Genomic DNA, 27,653 nt, shown 5'->3' on the forward strand with positions numbered 1-27,653 from the left:
GGAGCCTGTGTGTTTAGGGAGATCACCACATTTGCTCTGCATCAGGGGAGGAAGACACAGGAAACTGCAGTCAGTATGGCTATGCGTGGTGTGGCAACATACACCGTGGACGGCACATTTTGGCAACACCATAAGTGGGAAAATCAAGTATTATCAGCCCCCTTTCCAGGTGAGACCTTAGAAGGTTTAAATGATTTGGCCTGGGTCTTTTGAATTTGCATTCACTGTGCTTTCTATTCATAATAATTACCTGTTCTCGCTTTCTAAAACCAGACATTACAGAAAGCAAACAAACTCTCCTTTTTAGGAATTCAGAAAGACAGGAGATGGCTATGCAGGATGCAGGGACGCAAAAGCATCTTGAAATCCCAGAGATGCATTCATCTGTTCACTCTCTCATTTATCCCTTCATTTAGGAGTCATTTATAGAGTCTTTTATGAGCCATACATTATAAGCTAGGCCCTGGGAATACAAGGGGGTAGAGAGGCAATTGAGTTTGTTTCTGTCCACTGAATTCTGTCCAGTTTGCAGATGGTACGTGGCTGATGGAAGTGCCTAAAGTTACCTTCTAGGGTTATGAGGCTCCCACCTCCAACTATTTTCTACTTTACAAAATCATCACACACACCATAAACTGAGAAAATTATGAGTCCAGAGTGGCTCAATGCTTTTGTGCTAAAGAATTCCTATGTTGTCAGCAATATTCAGCTGACAGGCCAAAGGATAAAACTATTATAAGGATTTCAACAGCTGGAGCTTTTGATTATACCCTACCTTTGTCCTGACAAAATGCAGGAGGTGGACAAACCAACAGCCTTCCTGCAAGCCACATTTCTCCAGCCCCGGAGTTCCTGAAATCTTGGTGAGGTAATCTAACTTTGTATTTGACACCATAATTTATTTTTTCTGACCCAAACAGACTGCTTCTAAGGACAAGCTTCTCTACACATATAATTTTAAGGGGAAAAATATCAATATTGAAGAAAACAAGTGCACTTTAATGTCACTCCACCTTATGATTCACTTGTTATTCCTGGGGTGTTCTTCAGTGGGTTAAGTGGGCTATTGAACACACACAAAGAAACCCCCTAGAATTCGAACATCTTCTATTACCTTAAACTTATTGAAAATCAGCTTTTCCTCTCTTCAGATGATTTACCTGACAGTCAGTAGAAAAATTCTTCCCATGGGTTTCTGCTTTCTGAAATCTTTCCCACCCCCCAGTTCTCAGAAACACAATTTAGTAAGTTTCACTCTATCCCAAGGCATTATTCATATAATCCAAGAAAAACTCAGAGAGACTTGATGACTAATTTGCAATGATCTGAGGTACCTGAAATATTTTATTCATTTTATTTTTATATTTCTTTAAAATAAATGCACTTACTATCCTAAGGGTAACTGTGATATTAAAAAGAGTCACATTTATTACATATTTACCAGAAGCCTGAGCAGCTACCTTTTAAACCTAGATCCCAAAATAGAATTATTTATGAGAAACCTTAACGCAAATAAAGATACTAAAACCTCAGGGCCTCTTGTGCTTTTATATTTGACATCTCCTCTTTTCAAATATTCATGTAGAATAGCCTTAAGTAGAAACTTCAAGATGTGCTATGATAAAACATTTTTTCCCAAGCCACTTTACTGTTGATGGGGTATTTTCTTAGTCTGCATTCTCAATAATAGTCTTTTTCCTAAAAGGAGATGGAGGTAAACTCTCCAAACATTTGTTCTGCTTCTTTAGCTTAAGTTAGAGCAATCGTTGGAGAAGGCAATGGCAAGCCACTCCAGTACTCTTGCCTGGAAAATCCCATGGATGGAGGAGCCTGGTAGGCTGCAGTCCATGGGATCGCTGAGTCGGACACGACTGAGCGACTTTACTTTCCCTTTTCACTTTCACACATTGGAGAAGGAAATGGCAACCCACTCCAGTGTTCTTGCCTGGAGAATCCCAGGGACGGTGGAGCCTGGTGGGCTTCCATCTATGGGGTCACACAGAGTCGGACGCGACTGAAGTGACTTAGCAGCAGCAGCAGAGCAATCGTAGGACACTGCATGTTTCTAGCATCAGAGATTAAGTTCAGATCAATTTTATCACATGTTGACTTTAACAGTCTCAGTCCCATAGGAGGCTGAAATATCTTTCACAACCCATATTTTTTTCACTGCTTAGTGCTTTCTACCCATTTTCCCCAAATTTAGAAGTTTGAATTTAAAAATAAATTTCTCTAAGTGAATTTCACTACTTTATATTTCAGGCTGCAAATTCTAGCTCTCATAACAGGTAAGAATTAATGCTGTTTACGTTTTCCCTTATGTTAAAATTCAGATTGATTCACTTTATAATCATTTGGAAAATATACATTACTACATTAGCAGGGCTTCCAAGTTCAACTTTAATTTAAGTCGTGAGAAACTGATTGCAAGGTCACTTCTCAATGCAAAAGATAAAAATTATATTCTCTTCTATTAAAGGGGGCATGAGTGAAGTGATATCTAACACAAAATGAGCATTAAAAAGAAATATTAATATAATATATAAGGGACAAAATGACCTATTTCTGTATTTTCCATTCATTCAGCAAAGATTTACCAATAGGTCATATATGGCTAGACTAGTGCTTAGGGTTTTTATTCATCTCCATAATAGTGTGACAGAACAGGAATTTTTAAAATTAACCCAGATATTTAATATCAGATATAAAAGATAATCATTGATGTATATAACCAGTATTAGAATTGTCAAAATCAAGGATTTTAGTTTGGAACATTAAGAAACATATTGCTAGATACCACTCATAAAGAGCTTGAAAAAACAAAAAATAAAACACAAAAGCAAATCAGTATAGAAATAGTCACTATAGGTTATGAAACCCAATGAACTGGGACAAAATTTAAGAAAACCAATTTTATACTGTTTTGATGGAAGAGTTCATTTTATTAAATTAGATGGAATTTTCAAAGACGACATGCTACTATGAGAAAAGGCAAATGTGAAAACTAGGAAGAAGCTGTTACCTGAATTTATTGCCAAAGAGAAGTTACAATGAATGTAATAAAACATCTTTTTTTTGCTAAGAAATACGGAAAGACAGTAACTGTTCCCCTACATTAATCTCCTTCCAGGTTAACAGGTGCAGCACCAGTTGACTTCAGAAACTTTTGTCAATGTGTTACTCAGACTGTCCCATCTGCTTCTAACTGTTTGTTGTATACAAAGATATGTTAGCATGCCCACCCATTTATCATCATTTTTTTATTTTGCTATTTGCTACCTCAACTATGCTAGTATGCTAGAAACAGATGAAACCTAACATAGTTTTATCAATCAAGAAATATACTAATAAAATATTTCTAGAATTTAAGTGCTGTGTGGACTCATGATAGAGAACCATGTTCTGTGCAACAGGATCCCTTCACCCTAACACATTCAACCAGCATTAAAAATACCAATAAAATTGCTCCAAGGACTTATGAGAAGTACATAGGAACCAGGAATATCTGGGTTGATTCTCCAGGCAAGAATACTGGAGTGGGTTGCCATTCCCCTCTCCAGGGGATCTTCCTGACTCAGGGATCCAACCGGAGTCTTTGGCATTGCAGGCAGATTCTTTACCATCTCTATCGGAGCCATCAGGGAAGCCTCTTCATGGTTGAAAGGAAACTATTTCTTAAAAGGGACTGTGGCACAGAAGCCCACTGTGAAACACGAAGAGCTCTTAAGCTAAAGGAATGATGGTGGTAGTGGGCATTCAGGATCTATTCTCACCCTGGAGATGGTTCATGAAACATGCTTAGGAACTAATAAGGCTCAAGTAACAATATTGGAAAAATGCCTAGTATTCTCCAGTTCCTAACATGTGATCCAAATCTCTCTATCAGTTCAGTTCAGTCGCTCAGTTGTGTCCGACTCTTTGCGACCCCATGAATCACAGCACGCCAGGCCTCCCTGTCCATCACCAACTCCTGGAGTTCACTCAAACGCATGTCCATTGAGTCGGTGATGCCATCCAGCCATCTCATTCTCTGTCGTCCCCGTCTCCTCCCACCCCCAATTCTTCCTAGAGTCAGACTCTTTTCCAGTGAGTCAACTCGACACATGAGGTGGCCAAAGTATTGGAGTTTCAGCTTTAGCATCAGTCCTTCCAATGAACATCCAGGATTGATCTCCTTTAGAATGGACTGGTTGGATCTCCTTGCAGTCCAAGGGACTCTCAAGAGTCTTCTCCAGCACCACAGTTCAAAAGCATCAACTCTTCGGCGATCAGCTCTCTTCACAGTCCAACTCTCACATCCATACATGACCACGGGAAAAACCATTGCCTTGACTAGACGGACCTTGGTTGGCAAAGTAATGTCTCTGTTTTTTAATATGCTATCTAGGTTGGTCATAACTTTCCTTCCAAGGAGTAAGCATCTTTTAATTTCATGGCTGCAGTCACCATCTGCAGTGATTTTGGAGCCCCCCAAAATAAAGTCTGACACTGTTTCCACTGTTTCCCCATCTATTTCCCATGAAGTAATGGGACCAGATGCCATGATCTTCATTTTCTGAATGTTGAGCTTCAAGTCAACTTTTTCACTCTCCTCTTTCACTTTCATCAAGAGGCTTTTGAGTTCCTCTTCACTTTCTGCCATAAGGGTGGTGTCATCTGCATATCTGAGCTTATTGATATTTCTCCCAGCAATCTTGATTCCAGCTTGTGCTTCTTCCAGCCCAGCATTTCTCATGATGTACTCTGCATATAAGTTAAATAAGCAAGGTGACAATATAGAGCCTTGACGTACTCCTTTTCCTATTTGGAGCCAGTCTGTTGTTCCATGACCAGTTCTAACTGTTGCTTTCTGACCTGCATACAGGTTTCTCAAGAGGCAGGTCAGGTGGTCTGGTATTCCCATCTCTTTCAGAATGTTCCACAGTTTATCGTGATCCATACAGTCAAAGGCTTTGGCATAGTCAATGAAGCAGAAATAGATGTTTTTCTGGAACTCTCTTGCTTTGTCCATGTTCCAGCAGATGTTGGCAATTTGATCTCTGGTTCCTCTGCCTTTTCTAAAACCTGCTTGAACATCTGGAAGTTCACAGTTCACATAGCATTCCTTAAACAGATGTTTATGTCCCGATTTCACACCCCAGTGAAAGAGAACTCACTACTTCCAGATGAAGCTTTTTCTATCTTGGGCCGTACTTCAGTGTTACCACATTTGTTTATTTTTCCCAGTTCCCATTCATTGGCACCTATGATACCTGGGCAACTCCCCGCTATTATCCTCAGGACCAGTTCTGCTGATGAGGCCTTTCCTGCATCCTGTGGCCTCTCTTTTCAAGGAACAACTCACAGGGAAGCATACACAGCAGCTGGAGGGAACATATGCATTCAACCTGGATTGCTCTATGGAGGAAACTTGTCTTCCCTCGGGAGCCACTGACTTTTTTAGAAAAATGCATAAATAAAAACCAGCTAAATGTTTAAACTAAAAAAAAAAAATAGGAAACTGAATCATCTTTAATGCAAGTTTAAGAATAGGGAGCAGGACTTCCCTGGTGGTCCATTGGATAGGAATCCACCTGCCAATGCAGGGGACATGGGTTTGATCCCTGGTAAAGGAAGATCCCACATGCTGAACTATGACTAAGCCCCAATGCCACAACTATTGAGCTCATATGCTGCAACTACTGAAGTCCCTGTGCCCCAGAGCCTGTGCTCTGCAACAAGAGAAGCCACACAATGAGAAGCCTATGCACTGCAACTAGAGAGCAGCCCCCACTTGCCACAACTAGAGAAAGCCCGTGTGCAACAATGAAGACTCAGCACAACCAAAAATTATATATATATATATATACATTTTTTAAAAAGGTATTTAAAGAAGAGGGAGCAGTAAACTCCTGTGTCGATACAGCTGGATTCTGTGCTGTAATTTGGAGAGGAGAGCTACCAAACTCCCAGGAGACTTGTGTCCTCTCCTGGCTGCTGTGAACTCCTGGAACCAAGGACTGAGTTTTTAATTCATTTGATACCCCCTGACCTAGCACACTGAGGTCTAAATTAGTGTTTTCCAGATACGTTATTAGTTTGCTTAAATCATGAGTGGTTATCTGTCTCCCTTTGCTTTCTGCTCAGCCTAATAATACTATACATCATCCCCTTTTCACCAAACTGCTCTTTGATTATTTGAAGACAGTTAATACACCTAAAATTATCAGTTGCTTTCTAGACAAGCTCCAGTTTTTCAATATCTCATTTGAATTATGTTTCCCAGAGCTGAACAGCATAGATTTGGGCTGATGAACATAATTTCAGTGTCAACAAAGAGGGTGTATGGGCAGCATTTCCATTACCATACTATATGCCCTTCTCTCTCTCGTTTTTTTTTTTTTTTGCATCTATATCATATTATTACAGTTACCATAAGCTCCTCTCCTTTAATTTTTTTAAGCCAACATGTCATGTCTCTTCCAGCACATTTAATGCTAATATAAGCAATTGTGTTTTCCCTTTAAATGTTATAGATGGGGAAACAATGGAAACAGTGAGAGACTTTATTTTTTTGGGCTCCAAAATCACTGCAGGTGGTGACTGCAGCCATGAAATTAAAAGACGCTTGCTCCTTGAAAGGAAAGCTATGATCAACCCAGACAGCATATTAAAAAGCAGAGACATTACTTTGCCAACAAAGGTCTATCTAGTCAAGACTACGGTTTTTCCAGTAGTCATGTATGGATGTGAGAATTGGACTATAAAGAAAGTTGAGCGCTGAAGAATCGATGCTTTTGAACTGTGGTGCTGGAGAAGACTCTTGAGAGTCCCTTGGACTGCAAGGAGATCCAACCAGTCAATCCTAAAGGAAATCAATCCTGAATATTTGTTGGAAGGATTAATGCTAAAGCTGAACCTTCAGTACTTTGGCCACCTGATGTGAAGAACAGACTCACTAGAAAAGACCCTGATGCTAGGAAAGATTGAAGGTAGGAAGAGAAACGGACAACAGAGGATGAAATGGTTGGATGGCATCCCTAACTGGATGGACATGAGTTTGAGTAAGCTCTAGGAGTTAGTGATGGACAGGGAAGCCTGGCGTGCTGCAGTCCTTGGGGTCTCAAAGAGTCAGACACGATTGAGAGACTGACCTGAACTGATTCATTAAGTACACATTTCAGGGTGAAATATGTGCCAGGCACTTGATAAGCAGCATTAAATGAAGTAGACATACTCAGTATCTTCATGGTGGATTCATGCAGGAGAAGAAATATTATAATAGCTAACGTGTACTGAAAACTTTTGACAAAGGTGAAAGTAAGGCTTAGGCGATGATCAAGTTTGTACTTATAAGCCTTGGTTTCTTTGATTCCAGAGTCAGCTCTATTAACCACGAGGCTAAAAGGAATACTACCACCTATTGTAATAGCCTCATGGGTCCGTTAAGTCCTGACACTTTCATCTGGAACTCTAGAAAATACTATGATTTAAGGCCCTAGGAAGAGGGGACAAATGAAATGAAAGCAGAGAGCCAGTGAGAAACCATTTTTGGAGCCAGAGCACAGCCTAAAAGGAAGAACAAATGAAAGATCCACATCAGCAACCAAGGCTAGGAAGACTTCAAAAAGAAAACTGATTTGCTGGTGGAAAAAATACAGCAGACATAACTTCTGATGGCACAAGCTCTCGATGGGATAAGAAATACACGACTGCAAAGAAACGTCTTCAGACAGGTTATTGAGAGCAGCCTGATCATCAGAGGGGGTAGCCTATGTCTATAAACACATAACACAAAATAAATGCTGAATTCATTATTAACCTCTAACTATTATTTTATAAAAAATATCTCCAGGACTGTTATCTTGGAACCATTATATAAAATAGGATAAACCGGGTTTATCCTATTAATGTTAGGTACATTAATGTTATTAGAAACTTAGATTTTCAGCATCAGAGGAGACTGCAGTATAAGTCAGATATATTAATTTCTATTTCTTGTTCCAAGTCGTGGTTATTTATGATGTATCTATTTTTCTCATTTATAATATGCTTTGTGACAACGTATATTAAAGATAAATAAAAATATATAGCATGAGTTTAAGAAAACCAAAAAGCAAGTGTTAGTCGCTCAGTCGTGTCTGACTCTTTGTGACCCCATAGGCTATAGCCTGTCAGGCTCCTCTATCCATGAAATTCTCAAGGCAAGAATACTGGAGTGGATTGCCATGCCCTCCCCTCCAAGGGATCTTCCCAACCCAGGGATTGAACCCAGGTTTCCTTCATTGCAGACAGACTCTTTACCGTCTGAGCCACCAAGGGAGGCCAATTAAAGATAAATAAAAATATATAGCATATGTTTAAGAAAACCAAAGGGTAAGAATATAGGTGAATTCTTTCTTCAATATACTCATGCTTATCAGTCACTATTGCAAATTTTATTTTCTTTAAGTTCTAGGAAAAACCTTACCTGCACTGAAAATCTCTGGGTCTCCAGGAAGTGCATGGACTCCTGCCAACTTAATTGTAACTTAAATGTTAATAGGTTAACACAAATTCCTCCCACTGCTTGATCTACCTGAGAACTGTCAATTACCTTAACAGGAATCCTTCAATTTATCTGCAAATTATCTAATAATATGGTCTCTCTTGACCCTTCATGTAATGTCATATAAGATCACAGCCTTTTAAGGAAAACATTCTTTAATTAAATTAAAATCTATTAAGAACCGAGTTGCAGAAAGGTATTTTCTATTTTCCTTCTTTTTTTTTTTTTTCACCTGCATAACATCTGAATTCAACCTGGCAGTGGTTTTTTTCCAAACAGTGCTGGAATCTTATGGGTTGATTCATTATACCTAATTCACTTAATTTCCATATGTTACTTTAAGTCTTTAAATCAGAATTTATATTATTATAATTGCAACCTACATGATTACAAATCTGCTATTTAAGATAACTAAACTCTTTTAGGCATTTAAATGCATAAAACTTTTAAAACAGGCATACAGGAAGTATTGTTTTGGGGAAGGTGGTGATGAATGGATTTGTTTTTAATATGTCAAAAGGCAGCCCAATTAATGAACTATTATACTTACTAATCTATTCCAAATATTGTTTAATGAATTTATATTGTTTAGGAAATATAAAGTTATTTATACCATAAAGTGATTTATATTATTATTGAGGTAATAACTTATGTGCCAGACACAGTTCAAAGTAATTTACTCATTCATTTAATCTTGAAAACAATCCTATGAGATTGATACTCTTAAAAAAAACCTTTTTCTCAGATGAGCAAACTGAGGCACAGAGAAAATGAATCACCTCCCCGAGAGTATGTACTACCTAAATCAGAGGTACCTGATATGAATCAACAACAATTTGTCCTCAGAACCCACGTCTTAATGATCTTTTGGCACTGCTAGATCCAGGTAATCTCACCCAATCCCAGTTTCGTTCCTCATCATTTGGTTGATTGGTCATTTGGGTAACATTAAAGTGAACCAAAGTGTGTCCAGGTCACGCAGTTTTCAGAACTGGAATTCTCTCTCCAGGAGAGAAGCTGTAACTGAATCATTTGTTTTTTCTTTCTGGCTCATAGTTGGTTTGAATAAGAATCAATAGTAGTTTCCTGAATAACAGGACCAGTTTTGCCTTCTTGTAGCAGTTTTAGCTCTGGGCTGGAAATAATGTTGCAAGAACAGTAAGACATTAGCTTCCCTGGTGGTTATTTTATAGAAACGGTGCGATGGGCCACATGTCTATTGCTAGCAAGCAGCAATGCCATTTCCTTTTTTTCTTGGGCTATTATCTTCTAAAAACACTATTCTCCAATGTGTGCTGCATTCAATTAGTGATTACTCTTAAATACTAATACAACAGACCATTTCTAGGATGGTAAAAAGACTGAGAATCAGATTCTTGTGTATCTCTCTCTGGGTTAGAAGTATACAGCGATTCATTTAGGAAACATATTCATCATTTCCAAACTGCCCTAATCTTATTTCCTTTCTAGGTAAATTTCCCATAGACCAAGAGTCAGAGAATCTTCAATATATAGATCTCACTTGAAATAATGGGATTATGATGCTACCTTTCCTCCATTTTGGCAGTCTTCTTTATAAACCTTTTAACTTAACCTTTGGCCCTATACCTCCATGCAAGTCTTTTTTATTTATTTTTACTGAATGGGCATTTTTTAACTTTCACCTAAGGTCACACTAATGCATTTATAAACTCATATTCTGGGTTCATTAAAGATCTCAGGCTGGGGCTGGAAGGTAACCATTAAAGATACAAGTGAACCTTTCTTTCTGGTCTGCCTGTCTGTTGTTTGGTCTCAAAATGCCATATAATATAGATTAAAAACGCTGCACGCCAACATTCAGTGAACATGCCAAGAAGGGAAACATGATTCTTTTATTGCAATATTCATAAAAATTGCACTGTTCATATACATCAGATGTATTGTATGATTCAGTTCAGTTCAGTTGCTCAGTCGTGTCCGACTCTTTGCAACCCCATGAATCACAGCACACCAGGCCTCCCTGTCCATCACCAACTCCCGGAGTTCACTCAACCTCATGTCCATCGAGTCGGTGATGCCATCCAGCCATCTCATCCTCTGTCGTCCCCTTCTCCTCCCGACCCCAATCCCTCCCAGCATCAGAGTCTTTTCCAGTGAGTCAAGTCGTCGCATGAGGTAGCCAAAGTATTGGAGTTTCAGCTTTAGCATCAGTCCTTCCAATGAACACCCAGGATTGATCTCCTTTAGAATGGACTGGTTGGATCTCCTTGCAGTCCAAGGGACTCTCAAGAGTCTTCTCCAGCACCACAGTTCAAAAGCATCAATTCTTCGGCGATCAGCTTTCTTCACAGTCCAACTCTCACATCCATACACGACCACGGGAAAAACCATAACCTTGACTAGACGGACCTTTGTTGGCAAAGTAATGTCTCTGCTTTTTAATATGCTATTTAGGTTGGTCATAACTTTCCTTCCAAGGAGTAAGCATCTTTTAATTTCATGGCTGCAATCACCATCTGCAGTGATTGTGGAGCCCCAAAAAATAAAGTCTGACACTGTTTCCACTGTTTCCCCATCTATCCCATGAAGTGATGGGACCAGATGCCATGATCTTTGTTCTCTGAATGTTGAGTTTCAAGTGTATTTGTTGAATAGTAAAATTTGTTCCATTTTTTTCTCATAGAATTATACATGTTAATTATAGAAATTTTGGAATCTGTATAACATGGAAGAAGAAAATATATATTGTCTGCCATTCTGAGAAAATTCTGTTGATGTATATAATGGGCTACAGAATCGAGCACAACTTATCTACTAAACAACAACAAAATAAGCATATTTCACTGCAGTCTTTTGACTTGATTTGGTTTTTGTTATTTTTTTGTTTTTATTCTGTTCACATAAGCAGACACTCAATGACTTTTTTCTTTTTTCACTTAGGGAAATAAATGGCTTCATAAATAATGACTTCATAAATGGCTGCATGTCTGCTACATATGACTGTAAGTCCCCTACATATGAACAAGTTCCACTCCGAGAGCACACTTGTAAGTCCAACAAAATTAGCCTAGATACCCAATAAATACAATCAGCTATATAATATTGCACTGTAATAGATATATAATACTTTTCACAGAAATAATACATTAAACAAACCAAAAAAATAAACATTTTTAATCTTACAGTACAGTACCTTAAAAATGACAGTAGTATAATACAACAGCTGGCACACAGGGGCTGGCATTGAGTGAACAGGCATGAAAAGTTACTGACTGGAAGAAGGAGAGGAAGTGGGAGATGGTAGAGCTGAAGGATCATCAGCAGTGGGAGACTGTGAGGCTATGATTCACTCACACCTGGCACTGATAGAACGCACAGTCACAGCTTTTAAAGTTCACAACTTGAAGGTTTGTATGTAGGGAACTCATTGTACCCATTTAATAGAGGTGTTTTATGGTATGCTAGGTTCACTCATTCAACTTCAACATGCAATCATTCACATCACATCTATTGCTTTAGGTTTAAAATTCAGTCATTATGAATACATTAGATAATTCTGATCATGCAAAGACTTTAGGATAATGCTGGTGTCATAAAACTTGGTAAATCTTAGTTAAATATTGAATGAAATGTTAAATAATTAATAACATAATTTCATGAGCCAAAATAGCTACTTTAAATTAATATTTGGTTTATATTAATATACTCTTCTGTATATTTGAATAAACGTATCAAAGAGAAAATTTGTGTTTCCTTTTAAACAAAAAATACTAGTATCTATTAACTTAATCTCTGTGATAATCTAAAACAGTTATTGAGAGCTTCTTTGGAATGATCTGAATGAACACCTTTAAGCAACTACTGCTATGCAACTTCCAGGCCCACGTAGATATGTACCTAGGATTTCCTTGGCTGTTAAAACATGCAGTTACCCATTTGGCGTCTTCTAATGAGGAGGTGAGCAAAGTTGTCTCAGCTGTACACATATTAGACTCATGTTAACATCTTTTCCAGTTCTAAGGGCACAGTTTCTCTTTCCTGGTGATAATTTTAATTGAACAATATGTTTTAGACTGGAACTTCAGTTTCCTAAATTGACCAAGTCATGCCTTTGATTGCTGGATAATGAAAACAGTCTAGAATACTAGCCATTTGTAAATGGTGCAGGCATATGACACCAAAGTATAGGACTACATGATAGCAAAAACATGGTTATATTGTATTTATGAGTATTTTGCAGAGGCTGTAACAGAGAAAAGCAGTGAAATAATTAAACCTTCACAACACATATAGACAAAAGGCATGCTATAAAAAAATGGACTTGTACCATTGCAGCTAGTACTATATTCATATCTAAAAAGGCCATTTGATTTATCCAAAACAATATCAGCAGTTAAGGTTGTACATTTGAATTTTATTGCTTTTACGTCCTTGTGTTTGATTTGAAAATATCATTCGGTGTTATAAATCTATAAGCCCTTTAACCATAAAATGTGTTCATTTGTTTTATAGTTGTGCTTATATAAGTAACTTTTAATAAAATTAACTTGTCAGCACTGGTTGATCATAGGAAATTTTTATTCCTTTTAAGTTGGCCTGTTTATTATCCAAGTTTGAGAAGTACTACACTTTAACAAGGGTTTCCCTGGTGGCTCAGTGGTAAAGAATCCACCTGCAATGCAGGAGATTCAGGAGATGTGGGTTTGATCCCTGGATGGGGAAGATCCCCTGGAGGATGGCATGGCAACCCATTCCAGTATACTTGGCCTGGAGAATCCCATGAACAGAGGAGCCCTGTGGGCTGCAGTCCACGGGGTTGCAAAGAGTTGGACACGACTGAAGCGACTGAGCACGCACGCATGCATACTTTAACAACCATCACGTAAAAATGTCTTCATGGGGAAATCTGAGACTGGTTCTCTGTAGAAAAATACTATTAAGGAGAGGTAGGGTAGAACAATATACATTTTAACACACATATCACACTCATATCAGAAGGTTAAAATATTTGTAAAGTGATTGTTTTAATTAAAGCAAAATATGTCTCATAACATTAGGCAGATGTAGCTGGCTTAATAATAACTATGAAATAACTTCCTGTTCTTGATGTGCTTAAATGCAATATCACTACAGTACAAGCTGGCCATCAGGCCATTATGGTTGATTTAGCATAGAAAATAGCACCATAAGACAAAATGAATTATAGTCAATGAAACTTTTATACAATACCATAATGGATACTAGTTTAAGGCAGGGGACAGTTAGAAGGAAACAGTGATGACCTGAGATATGGCTGGTCCTTTATGCATTTACACCACACCTGAAATAGCTTTTGGCCTGCAAGAAGAATCAGGAGCCCTAGAACATGTGTTAATATACATAACCTAGGGACTTCCCTAATGGTCCAGTGGCTAAGACTTGATGGTCCCAATGCAAGGGGTCTGGGTTCAATCCCTGGTCAGAGAACCAGAATGCATATTAAGAGTTTGCATATCACAACTAAAGATCCAAGATGCCACAACTAAGACCTGGTACAGTCAAATACACACACACACACATATAAAACCAAGAAGGCCAAAGATAGTCACACCACTCTATTGAACCACATTTATATACACATACACACACACATGAAAACACATTTCATATACACATAAATACATGCATGTGTGTTTACAGCAAAGTTTCATAATGAAACTGTCAAAAGTAAAGAGTTTACACAAAAAATCAATTATATGATAGAATATAAAATAAGAAGGAGATATATATAAGGGAAAAATAAATTATGGTTATAGGTTGCAAGGGCTATAATTCTGTCTTCGTTATCCTGAAATAAGTTGGATAATATAACCTAAATTATGAGAGGTTGAGGTTCCGTATCATGATTTTTATATCTGATCACTCAATAGTTGTGAAAGTGTTGATATTTCATGATGTAGGCATCCAAGATTTTCAGAAGCCAAGTCTCTGATCAGATTGGAAATTTGTTTAGATATAAGATGAAGTCTAATCTCCTACCTGTTTTCTCTTTACACAATATCTTTGAGAATGCTAACTACATAATAAACGCTCCATAACTACTGATTTGATTGATTGTGTTAGTCAAAATAAAGCAATGAGGAATATTTATTCCTTCACTGCTGCTTTATTAACTCCAAGTACATGTTAGTCACTAAGTAAATGTTTTAAATGACTAAATAACCCAGAAAAAAGACTTATATTCACATCTCAGAAATACCCATTAGTCGTCTACAACCAAAGTTCCATGTGGTCTATCAAAGTTTATTCGTCTCATACCAAAATGACTCAGGAGCCAATGTGAAGAGGCTTCCGTTGGATATAGATGGAAATATAGGAGGATTGATAAGAATGACAACAAAATAAAGGGTTGCAATAGACTAATTATACTTAGATATATTTAAATCTATACATTCAGTGATACCAAAGCAAATAAAAATAAATAAACAAAAACTGCCACTGGTAACTTTTGGAAGAGACTAATGTCAGACTTTATTTTTGGGGGCTCCAAAATCACTGCAGATGGTGATTGCAGCCATGAAATTAAAAGACGCTTACTCCTTGGAAGGAAAGTTATGACCAACCTAGATAGCATATTTAAAAGCAGAGACATTACTTTACCAACAAAGTTTCGTCTAGTCAAGGCTATGGTTTTTCCAGTGATCATGTATGGATGTGAGTGTTGGACTGTGAAGAAAGCTGATCGCCGAAGAATTGATGCTTTTGAACTGTGGTGTTGGAGAAGACTCTTGAGAGTCCCTTGGACTGCAAGGAGATCCAACCAGTCCATTCTAAAGGAGATCAGTCCTGTGTGTTCATTGGAAGGACTGATGCTGAAGCTGAATCTCCAATATTTTTGCCACCTCATGCGAAGAGTTGACTCACTGGAAAAGACTCTGAGGCTAGGAAAGGTTGGGGGCGGGAGGAGAAGGGGACAGCCGAGAATGAGATGGCTGGATGGCATCACCGACTCTGTGGACATGAGTTTGAGTGAACTCCGGGAGTTGGTGATGGACAAGGGAGGCCTGGCGTGCTGTGACTCATGGGGTCGCTAAGAGTCGGACAGGGCTGAGCGACTGAACTGAACTGAACGAAGGAACCACCAATTCACTATGTTGAAAATTGTTCTCTTTAGAGAGAAACTGAAGCATTTATTCTGCTTTTCCTATAGGGACTATACTACAAGGTAATCAAATAGATAATGCAGAGGAATTGTACTCAGAAATATTCCAGCTAATAAATTAAGGAGTGATAGAATATCACTATTTTCCAAATCATCATAAAATAATTAATCAAGACAAAGATAATTGATGATTGCTAATATCATACACCATAAAAGTGAAGCAACCAAACATTATGCATCTTTTGATGAAAATACACAAAACTATTAATAAAGTTATCTTGAAAGAAAATAAGGAATTCTGGTGATGGACAGGGAGGCCTGGCATGCTGTGATTCATGGGGTCACAGGGAGTCAGACACGACTGAGCGACTGAACTGAACTGAACTGAACTATAAGCAGCCCTCTATATCTGCTAATTTATAGAAACCACAAGGGATAGAGAAATATTTTAAATAATACCATGGGGATATAATCAACAGCATGTACATAAAGGTTAAACTATGTTTAACAACTACATTTAAAAATCCCAATGCACAGTCTTATTCACTTCAAATTGGTTATGTAAAAATCAGTGGTATCTTATTGGATAATCTGGGAAACACATATACTATGTATTTTATGATATTAAAAAAATATTAATTTTTTCTGACTGTGGCAGTTGCATTGTTATTATGTGTTTAAAGGAGAATATTTTCAGAAATACAAGCTGAGACATTTAGAGAGGAAGTGATATACTTTCTGGGATTTGCTTCAAAACAGATATAGGCAGTGTGTGGGTGTAGAGAGAAAACAAGATGGTGATGATTATAACTGCTGGAGCTCAAGGAGGAGTGCATAGTGTTTGTTATACAATTTTTCTGTTTTTGTATCTGTTTGAAAATCTCCATACTAAGATGTTATAAACAATGATCCACGTGCACCTATAATACGTTAATGACAAGATATAAGTTATCCTAAGAATAATTATGTCTTAAGTTCTTCCCTTCTCCTCATCGTGGCATCAATATAACTATACTCTTTGATCATTATGTTTTCTCTAAGCCCTGGGAGACAGCTTTTAGAATTTTGCTTGGTTATGAACTTCACTCAAGTGATCAGGAAGTCAATATAATAAACTATTCTGTCTAGAAAACATGCAAGCATAAATAACAATCATTTATACTTTAAGGAAACTAATACTGGATCATTCTTAAAATATCCAAGATCCAGGGTAGATTTGGATTCTGGTTTATCCTAAAGGCTTAGCTGCATCTGGTTAGTAAGGGAGTTCTATAATATCGTTATTTCTTAGTATCTATTTACATTTAATTTATACGGGGCCTAAAGATTTCCTGATGAAAACAAAATCAATAACTTAAAAGTCTCCATTATTAGATAGCATATGAATATTCATATCCATGAAATTTGCAGAGCAACAAAAAAAGCACAATTTCAAGGACAAAGCCTATCGCTTTAAGATAAAATTCATCCTACAGATATGGACCTAATAAACTAAATTAATGTCTTGGCATAAGTATTAGAATAGAGAAGTCCCAAGTATACTGTGATGGCTGTTACCAGAAACTATGGCCAACTCAACCGCTTTGGTGTCAAATGTGTACCCTAGGATATAAGATCTACCTGGAACCTTGAAGTATGCATTTGATTAAAACAGTCACCCTTTGGGGCCCAGCAACTCGACTGTGATGCGCTTAGAGGAGCACAAGTACCCTTAGCTTTTTGAAAGTTCATTTTATGTCACTTCACTTTTTACGGGAGACTTACATTAGTGTTTGTTTTCACTAAGCCCAAGAAATGTGAAGAGGATTTTCCTTTTCCAAAAGTGAAAACAGTGTCCGGCATTTGTTTTGTGGCAAGGGGTTCCAGAGGCAGTGGGCACCCCAAGCAGCAAAAGTGACACCACCAAGCTTCTTCCCAGGAACTAGACTTAGCAGCTCAGCATCAAGCCTCCAGAGCTTTGAACTGTCTGTGCTTTGTGTCCATTTATTTTGTGGATCCATTAGCAAGATGTGTCCTAAGGTAATTGCTTCTTTGCTCTACACCAGCCATTTTGGCATAGGGAAGGTTTCACAGGAACATTGTCTTTTCGGGAAGTTGGGGAAGCCTGTCTAAGGCTGAGCATGGAAAGTTTCCCCTTGCTATTTCACAGGTATGTTTAGCAGCAGTGGCTTCGCACACACTGAAAGCACCAAAGTAAGTGTGTGTTAGTCACTCAGTCGTGTCTGACTCTTTGTGACCCCATGGACTGTAGCCCTCCAGGCTCCTCTGTCCATGGGGATTCTCCAGGCAAGAATACTGGAGTGGTTTGCCATTTCCTTTTCCAGGGGATCGTTCCAAAACAGGGATCGAACCTGGGTCTCCTGCATTATAGGCAGATTCTCTACCGTCTGAGCCAACGAGGAACCCCTAGCAGAGTACCAAACAGCAGCAACCTCCCAGGGTACATGGTTGAGCTGCTGCAGCTGTGGAGGTGAGCATCTGCCTGAAGGAGAGGGTCAAGGTGGAGCTGACAGAGGTGTGAAAGGCCCTGGGAGAAGTGCTCAGCACCAGAGCTAAGGCAGAGGAGCAGCAGACCGAATTTGAGAATGCCTGAGCGACATCCGGCCAGAACAATAATACACGCTGGAATGGGAAACAATAAAGGTCTTACAGATGCACCCGGAGAGGCTAACAAGCTAGCAGAATCGGGATACTAAAGCCACTGTAACCTATTATCACACAGGCTCATAACTACACAGGCAGATTGGATTGCAGGAGCTTTACTGAACAAAACACCCGAGGTGGAGAAAAGCAGTATATATTCACTAGCTGGTGCTACAAAAAAAGTCTGTCTCCCAAGTCAGAGGCATGGGAGCCTTTCCTCTCATCTCTCCTTCCTCATAGTCATTCCATTGCTCAAAATCTTAAACTGGGTTACCCATTGTCAGACCTGGGACAGGAATTTGAGCCCATGATGTTCCTTATGATGGTGATCACAGGCAGCATCACTAGGGAAGTAGTCACTTCAGTCATGTCTGACTCTCTGCGACCCCATGGACTGTAGCCTGCCAGGTTCCTCTGTCCATGGGATTCTCCAGGCAAGAATACTAGAGTGGGTTGCCATGCCCTTCTCCAAGAGGTCTTCCCAACCCAGAGATCGAACCCGCATCTCTTACGTCTCCTGTATTGGCAGGCAGGTTCTTTACCATTAGCGCCACCTGGGAAGTAGAGACATGAGAAAGAAAATAGAGAACTGCCACGACAGGGCATATTAATGAGAAAGTCATGAGTTTGGACAACTGGGGTTCAACGTCACTGGGGAACTCTGGAAGATGGTGTAGGCACGCTTCTCACTTGTTCTATCTGAGACTCAAAAAATCAGGGTATTAATCATCTAATTCTCACCTGTCATTAATCAAAGGATACCACTTGGGGGTCTCAATGTTCCAGTACTTCCCCATGATGGGTAAATTCATAAAACAAAGTCCTTAGTTGCATGTAAGTAGAAAACCATCAGGCAGAATGTGCCAAGGGGATATGGATAGTATATACTAGATTCAACAAGTACACTGTACATTCATCTTACAGAGACCATTAGAGTTGTTCTGGCTTTTTTCTACCCAATGTCTCATCTTTTTCTTTATTTTAGAAACAAGATTGAAAATTTAACATAGGTTGGGCAAGAAGCACGATGAGAATTCAGCTGAGTTGGAAGCTGCTCATTGGTTGATATACCCATGCATCTTTCAAGACAGTGCCCTATGAAGCCTGGTCCAACCCAATCAGTTGGTTTTGATTTCTCCCCCTTTACGTCAGCACTCCTTGCACATCTCACTGTTGTTTTCTTCCTCAAAGTTATCTAACTACAAATCCATTTTCTTCCTTAAAATATTATCATTTCCTTGAGAGCAGAAATTGTCCTTTATTCATCTTTATATTTTAGGCATTGATTATAGTCCCTGAGGAGCTTCCCAGGTAGCACAAGTGGTAAAGAACCTGCCTGCCAATGCAGGAGACATAAGAGACAAGGGTTCAATCCCTGGGTCAGGAAGATCCCCTGGAGGAGGGCGTGGCAATCTACTTTGGTGTTCTTGCCTAGAGAATCCTATGGACAGAGGTGCCTGGTGGGCTACAGTCCATAGGGTTGCACAGTCAGACAGGACTGAAGCGATCCAGCACACCTGCACACACATAGTCCCTGAGATTCAGTTGGTGTTCATCAAAAGTTCGTTTGCTGAAGGAGTAAGTGAATGCATGTGTTGCTGCTAATAATCATGTTCACCATTTTTTGTTAGAATCTGCTTCCGCTAGTCAGATTTAAATGGCTTTACTTGAGCTATTCCAATTGTTTTTAAAAAAAAGATTCTTTCCTCTGACAGTGATTTAGCACCAGTGAAAGTTTTCAGTTACCTTCCAGTTGTTTTAAAAATGAGATTGCTATTTTTAGTGAGAGGAAATAAGGGAGAAAAGAAAGTTCTCACTCTCAATTTGAGTTTTGAGAGGATCAAATAGTTTCAGTTCAAGGAGTCAATAATGATGGGACATCCCTAAAAGCTGGAGAATCCCCAACATGTATTCTAAAAGATATACAATTTTTAATCTTTATCCACTACAAAGATACATACATATACAAAAGAATGAGCAAATACTTTGACAAAAATATTATGAATTTTTTACCTAGGATGACACCATCACTATGCATTACAGCCATTTTATAAAAAAGCAAAACAACATGATTAAAAAAAAACACCTTGGGGTTTCCATTGTTTTATTTTTTTAATATATTTATTTTAATTGGAGACTAATTACTTTACATTATTGTATTGGTTTTGCCATACATTGACATGAATCTGCCCTGGGTGTACTTATGTTCCCCATCTTGAACCCCCCTCCCACCTCCCTCCCCATCCCATCCCTCTGGTTCATCCCAGTATACAGCCCCAAGCATCCTGTATCATGCATCGAACTTGGACTGGTGATTCGTTTCACATATAATAATATACATGTTTCAATGCCATTCTCCCAAATCATCCCAATTATAAAATGTATATATCAATTCTTAGAATGAAACAATGCATGAAAATTAAAAAAATAAAAAAATATTGCATGTGCTATGCACCCCATGCATGCATAGGTGAAAATTCAACCATGACCAAAATCCACTCACTATATGTAAAACCATAAAATGTTTGTTAAGATACTAAATAAGCCTGCTCTGAGCTTGACACAAACATATAATATTGATTGATTGTGGTTTTATGAAAATAGAACCCTTCACGATGGTGTGATCACTCACCTAGAGCCAGACATCTTGGAATGTGAAGTCAACTGGGCTTTAGGAAGCATCACTACAAACAAAGCTAGTGGAGATGCTGGAATTCCAGTTGAGCTATTTCAAATCCTGAAAGAAGGTGCTGTGAAAGTGCTGCACTCAATATGCCAGCAAATTTGGAAAACTCAAGAGTGGCCACAGGACTGGAAAAGGTCAGTTTTCATTCCAATCCCAAAGAAAGGCAATGCCAAAGAATGCTCAAATGACCGCACAATTGCACTCATCTCACATGCTAGTAAAGTCATGCTCAAAATTTTCCAAGCCAGGCTTCAGCAATATGTGAACCGTGAACTTCCAGATGTTCAAGCAGGTTTTAGAAAAGGCAGAGGCACCAGAGATCAAATTGCCAACATCCGCTGGATAATGGGAAAAGCAAGAGAGTTCCAGAAAAACATCTATGCCTGCTTTATTGACTATGCCAAAGCCTTTGACTGTGTGGATCACAATAAACTGTGGAAAATTCTGAAAGAGATGGGAATACCAGACCACCTGACCTGCCTCTTGAGAAACCTGTATGCAGGTCAGGAAGCAACAGTTAGAACTGGACATGGAACACCAGACTGGCTCCAAATAGGAAAAGGAGTACGTCAAGGCTGTATATTGTCACCCTGCTTATTTAACTTATATGCAGAGTCACCTGCTTATTTAACTTTTTTATATGTCACCCTGCTTATTTAACTTATATGCATGATAAACTCTGGGCTGGAAGAAGCACAACCTGGAATCAAGATTGCTGGGAGAAATATCAATAACGTCAGATATGCAGATGACACCACCCTTATGGCAGAAATTGAAGAGGAACTCAAAAGCCTCTTGATGAAAGTGAAAGAGGAGAGTGAAAAAGTTGGCTTCAAGCTCAACATTCAGAAAACTAAGATCATGACATCTGGTCCCATGACTTCTTGGTAAATAGATGGGGAAACAGTGGAAACAGTGTCAGACTTTATTTTTTTGGGCTCCAAAATCACTGCAGATGCTTACTGCAGCCGTGAAATTAAAAGACGCTTACTCCTTGGAAGGAAAGTTATGACCAACATAGATAGCATATTCAAAAGCAGAGACATTACTTTGCCAACAAAGGTCCATCTAGTCAAGGCTATTGTTTTTCCAGTGGTCATGTATGGATGTGAGAGTTGGACTGTGAAGAAAGCTGATCGCTGAAGAATTGATGGTTTTGAACTGTGGTGTTGGAGAAGACTCTTGAGAGTCCCTTGGACTGCAAGGAGATCCAACCAGTCCATCCTAATGGAGACCAGTCCTGGGTGTTCATTGGAAGGACTGATGCTAAACCCGAAACTCTAATATTTCGGCCACCTCATGCGAAGGGTTGACTCATTGGAAAAGACCCCAATTATGGGAGGGGTTGGGGGCAGGAGGAGAAGGTGACGACAGAGGATGAGATGGCTGGATGACATTACCGACTCGATGGATATGAGTTTGGGTAAACTCCAGGAATTGGTGATGGACAGGGTGGCCTGGCGTGCTGTGATTCATGGGGTCGCAAAGAGTCAGACACGACTGAGTGACTGAACTGAACCGAACTGATATGCATATATATATAGTAAACTAGAATATGTATATATATATGTACATTAAAGTAACTAAAACTACATAATCACATTTCTATGTCTGTTCGTATCAATTTATCTCATTCTTCTTAACTGTAGTATAAAAGTCCCTTGTAGGGATTTACTCCCTGGCTATGGTTATTTAGATTACCTGTCTATTTTCCTATTACCCAACTCTAGCAAAAAATCCATGTCCATCTCTATTTTAACATTTGTGCAAACAGATGAAACACATACACCAGGAAGTAGAACTGTTACGTGAAAATGGTCATACTTTCAATTATGAAAAATAATGCCCAGTTGATCTCAGCATAGCCTTTTTTGTGCTACTCCATAATCTAGGATATCTTTGTTCTTCATCACACTCTTGCCTCTACTGTATACTCAGTAAGGCTTTCATCTTTGTCAATATAATATGTGAGAAATGTCTTAATTTCAAATTCTTAAATTATGATCATCTTCGACAATTGCATTCCATTTAGTTTTAATTGCCTATTCATCTCTTTCCTAATGGACCCTACAGAGTAGGCTTTTTCTTATCAATTTATAAATTTCATACTAAGTATTTAAAAATAATTATTCTATTCTTAAATGTATTTTTCTATTATTTCACACATTTTGTTTAAATAAAAGGGGACTTTTCCAAGTGCTTAAGCTATAAGCTTAGGATAAAATTTTTCTTTTGTTTTACTACAGTGAGTTACCAGTACTAATATTTCCAGTTTTTTTTTAAAGACTATAAATGTGTGTAAATAACAATGAAAACACTGAGAAACATGTTAATAAAGTAGGATTATTTTTTTTCTACAGAGCTAAAATTTACTCAAAAATTTCTAGGTTATGTGACAATCACTCATTTCTATCAATTTATTTATTCATGAGTTTAGATTTTCAGAGATATTACATGAAAACTGCTCTGCTTTTTAAACTATACAGTAATATGTGCACTTTGGTGGACATGTAAATATGTACATAATTACTGAATTCATTAGTGTCACATCAATTTTCTTATTTGCAGCCACTACATGATACAAGTTAATGGTAACCAATTTGGTGTCCTACTTTCTAGATCATTGCTGATCCAGTACATTCAATTCCCAGACAAAAACTGGCAGTTCCCTTCGGGGTAAAAATGACATTCATTCTTGACTTACTTTGACCAGGTGAGACACATGATCTCCATGTTTATTTCATAGTATTATTTTTAAATAACGTTTTTTGACACTTTGCTCAAAAAAAAAAAACACCTATTTTTAAGAGTATGCTATGTTGAAAGCAAAAATAATATCAAAATTAAATGGGATTTTTAACACTGAATGGTGATTCATGGCAGTTGGAAGCAAAATGTACACTGTGATGAAACAGTCAACACTCTTACTTAAAACCCCAAAATGGGGCTAATTCACTCAGCAATGCACTTATATTACTGTGTCATAAATCCACATTCCAATATGGATTATAGTGTCTATTCCAATAATTCAATAAAGATTTAGCAAAATCAGATAATTTAATCCTCATTGAAAATCCATGAAGAATATATTATTATTGGCAATTTTAAAATATAAATTTCCCATGAAACACTCATTCCAATTTCTTAAAAAACAATACAGATACTGAGAAAACTAAAGTCTCACATAATATAACTCTAAAATATAAATAAGGGGAAGTTCATGGGCTCATGAGGTCACTCAAGGACATCCTAAGCAATGAAATGATAGATTCTAAATAAAGTCTGGGCAAAAGGGATTTTCCTATTCTTTGTTTAGTCTTAAAAACCAAAAAAAGCTTTATATATATGTCTCAGCCATATAAATTAGGTAGCATTTGATATTTTAAAATGTTAATGGAATTATTTTGTATTTAATCTGTTATAATTAGTAGTGAAATATTTTGGTCACTTATAGACCCTAAGAGACAACCATTTTTCTCTTGTCTAGTTTGCTTTCTCTCCTATATTTGACTATATTAAAGATCATTTATTAGGTTTTTATTATGTTCAGATTATTAAATTTACATTCAGTTCAGTTCAGTCACTCAGTCGTGTCCGACTCTTTGAGACCCCATCAATCACAGCACGCCAGGCCTCCCTGTCCATCACCAACTCCCGGAGTTCTCTCAAACCCATGTCCATCGAGTTGGTGATGCCATCCAGCCATCTCATTCTCTGTCGTCCCCATCTCCTCCCGCCCCCAATCCTTCCCAGCATCAGAGTCTTTTCCAGTGAGTCAACTCATCGCATGAGGTGGCCAAAGTATTGGAGTTTCAGCTTTAGCATCAGTCCTTCCAGTGAACACCCAGGATTGATCTCCTTTAGAATGGACTGGTTGAGCAGGAGAAAATATTTGTGGACTTAGTTCCTTGAGTATAGCAACCCCCAGTAAAAAATTTGTTATGAATACTCTTTGTTTTTTGTTGATCCTTTTCCTCCCAGAGATGGTCACTGCTTTTCTTTGTCTCTCTCTGTTGCATTATTTGTCAAAAGAAGGAAAACCATACAGTAAGACACAGGCATAGACCATATAAACCCACTGTTCAAGTCAGTTTAACGAACTAGTGAGTTCACAGGCCTGGTCGGACCAGCATCTGTTTAGACAAACTTTGTTTGCTACTGGTTAATGTGTGCATGCAGTAAAGGCTGCAGCTAAGGGACCTCAAAAGTCAAAACTTGAAAATTGGTGGGCATGGGTCAAACACTTAAGAGCTGTCAGAACACTCACCTCCTAACCCAAAGACTCTGATTTAGGAGAAGCTGGTCACAGATTGGGTTAGAATGACACTAGGTCACCTGCCAACCTCAAGAAAATTTCCAGGCATTGAGGCATTCTACAAAACACCTCACAATCTCCAACCCAGTGACATATGGTTCTTGGGTATTGGTTTGGCTCTGAGAGACCCAAGACTTAGCTAAAGTTGTTAATGTGCATATAGGAAAAACCAGATGAAGTTTTGCCTTTGGTCTTGGTCTGTCTTGAGAGCTTGGTTTCAGGACTAATGAGAATATTCTCTCTAGTCTCTGCCAGTTAGAAAGTGCATGTACCAGCATATGTCTCAGTTGCTGATATTCAGTCATGTCCAACTCTTTGCAACCCCATGGACTGTAGCACACCAGGTTTTTTTATCCTTCACCATCTCCTGGAGCTTGCTGAAATTCTTGTCCATTGAGTTGATGATGCCATCCAACCATCTCATCCTCTGTTGTCCCATTCTCCTCCTGCCTTCAATCTTTCCCTGGACCAGGGTCTTTTCTAATGAGTTGGCTCTTCACATCAGGTGGCCAAAGTATTGGAGCTTCAGCTTCAACATCAGTCCTCAGTGGCCAGTTGAAAAGACTATGGTTCTGAGACACAAAGTTACAAGCAGCACCATTTTGTCCAACTAGGCCAGGTTGCAATGGCAAGCCACTCCAGTACTCTTGCCTGGAAAATCCCATGGATGGAGGAGCCTGGTGGGCTGCAGTCCATGGGGTCGCTAGGAGTCAGACATGACTGAGCGACTTCACTTTCACTTTTCACTTTCACACATTGGAGAAGGAAATGGCAACCCACTCCAGTGTTCTTGCCTGGAGAATCCCAGGGACAGGGGAGCCTGGTGGGCTTCTGTCTATGGGGTCACACAGAGTCGGACACGACTGAAGTGACTTAGCAGCAGCAGTAGCAGCAGCAGGCCAGGTTGCAGGATAATTTGTCACAAGTTTCGAGCTTCATAAGGGGCATTTGTTATCTCAACCTTATCCTGTTTGGGCTGGAAAAATTCCATTCCAGTAGCACCTACCAGGTGTCACAGATGAATGAATCTGTGACTGGAAGCATCTCACATTCCCCTGGGAAACAGGGGATACTGACTTTCACAACACCGTTCACACCACCTGTGACAGTGAAGATCTTTGCTTCCTTAGGCTAACTCTGGGAGTAAATTTTATGGATCTTGTGAGAGTTATATCCTTTGCACTCTCTTGTGAGATACTTCTTGCATCCTTGATTAAGCCATAACGAGACTTACACTGGTTTGAGTCTCTATTAAGATTAATATAAGATCCTACTCATCAATGGCTATATTGATTCTTTGAATTGGTTATATTTGAAAGAAAAAAATAGCTCTCATTCTAAGCAACTATCTTATTGGTACCTATGGAAAGACCCAGTTTAAAAAAAAAACTACAATGAGGTATCACCTCACACTGGTCAGAATGGCCATCATCAAAAATCTACAAATAATAAATGCTGGAGAGGATGTGGAGAAAAGGAAACCCTCTCTACTCTGTTGGTGGGAATGTAAATTGGTTCTGTCACAATAGAGAACACTATGGAAGTTCCTTAAAATAACTAAAAATAAAGCTACCATATGATCCAGCAATCCCTTGCCTGGGCACATATCCAGAGAAAAGTGAAAAGTGAAGTCACTCAGTCATGTCCAACTCTTTGCAAACCCATGGACTATAGCCTGCCAGGCTCCTCCGTCCATAGGATTTTCCAGGCAAGAATATCGGAGTAGGTTGCCATTTCTTTCTCCAGGGGATCTTCCCGACCAAGGGATTGAACCCAGGTCTCCCGCATTGCAGGCAGATGCTTTACCAGCTGAGCCACCAGGGAAGCTCATCCAGAGAAAACCATACTTCAAAAAGATACAAGCATCCCACAATATTCATTGTTGAACTATATACAGTAGCCAAGACGTGGAAGCAACCTAAATGTCCATCAACAGAGAAATGGATAAAGAAGATGCAATATACACATGCATACATACATACAGTGGCATATTGGCTATAAAAGGAACAAAATAATGCCATTTGCAGCAAGGTAGACAGACCTAGAGATTGTCCTACTGAGTGAAGTAAGTCAGATAGAGAAAGAGAAATATGATATAGCTTATATGCAGAATCTAAAAACAAATGATACAAATGAACTTATTTACAAAACAGAAACAGATTCACAGATTTATAGAACAAACTTAAAATTACTAGGGGGAAGGGTGGAGAGAGAAAGGATAGTTAGGGAATGTTTGATTGACGTGTACACACTACTATAATTAAAATGAATAACAAACAAGGACCTATTGTATAGCACAGGGAACACTGCTCAATGTTATGTGGCAGTCGGGATGGGAGGGGAGTTTGGGGGAGAATAG

At 38.7% G+C, this 27,653-nt stretch overlaps 1 protein-coding gene across 6 annotated transcripts in view; it reads right to left on the reverse strand.

The window, feature by feature from the left end:
• DMD (dystrophin) overlaps positions 1-27,653 on the reverse strand; it is a 2,246,075-nt gene that overhangs the window by 1,964,434 nt on the left and 253,988 nt on the right. The window lies entirely within an intron of this gene.

This window comes from Moschus berezovskii, chromosome X (assembly GCF_049115385.1).
Source record: "Moschus berezovskii isolate FMDL1 chromosome X, NW_MosBer_1.0, whole genome shotgun sequence".
NCBI classification, from domain to species: domain Eukaryota; kingdom Metazoa; phylum Chordata; class Mammalia; order Artiodactyla; family Moschidae; genus Moschus; species Moschus berezovskii.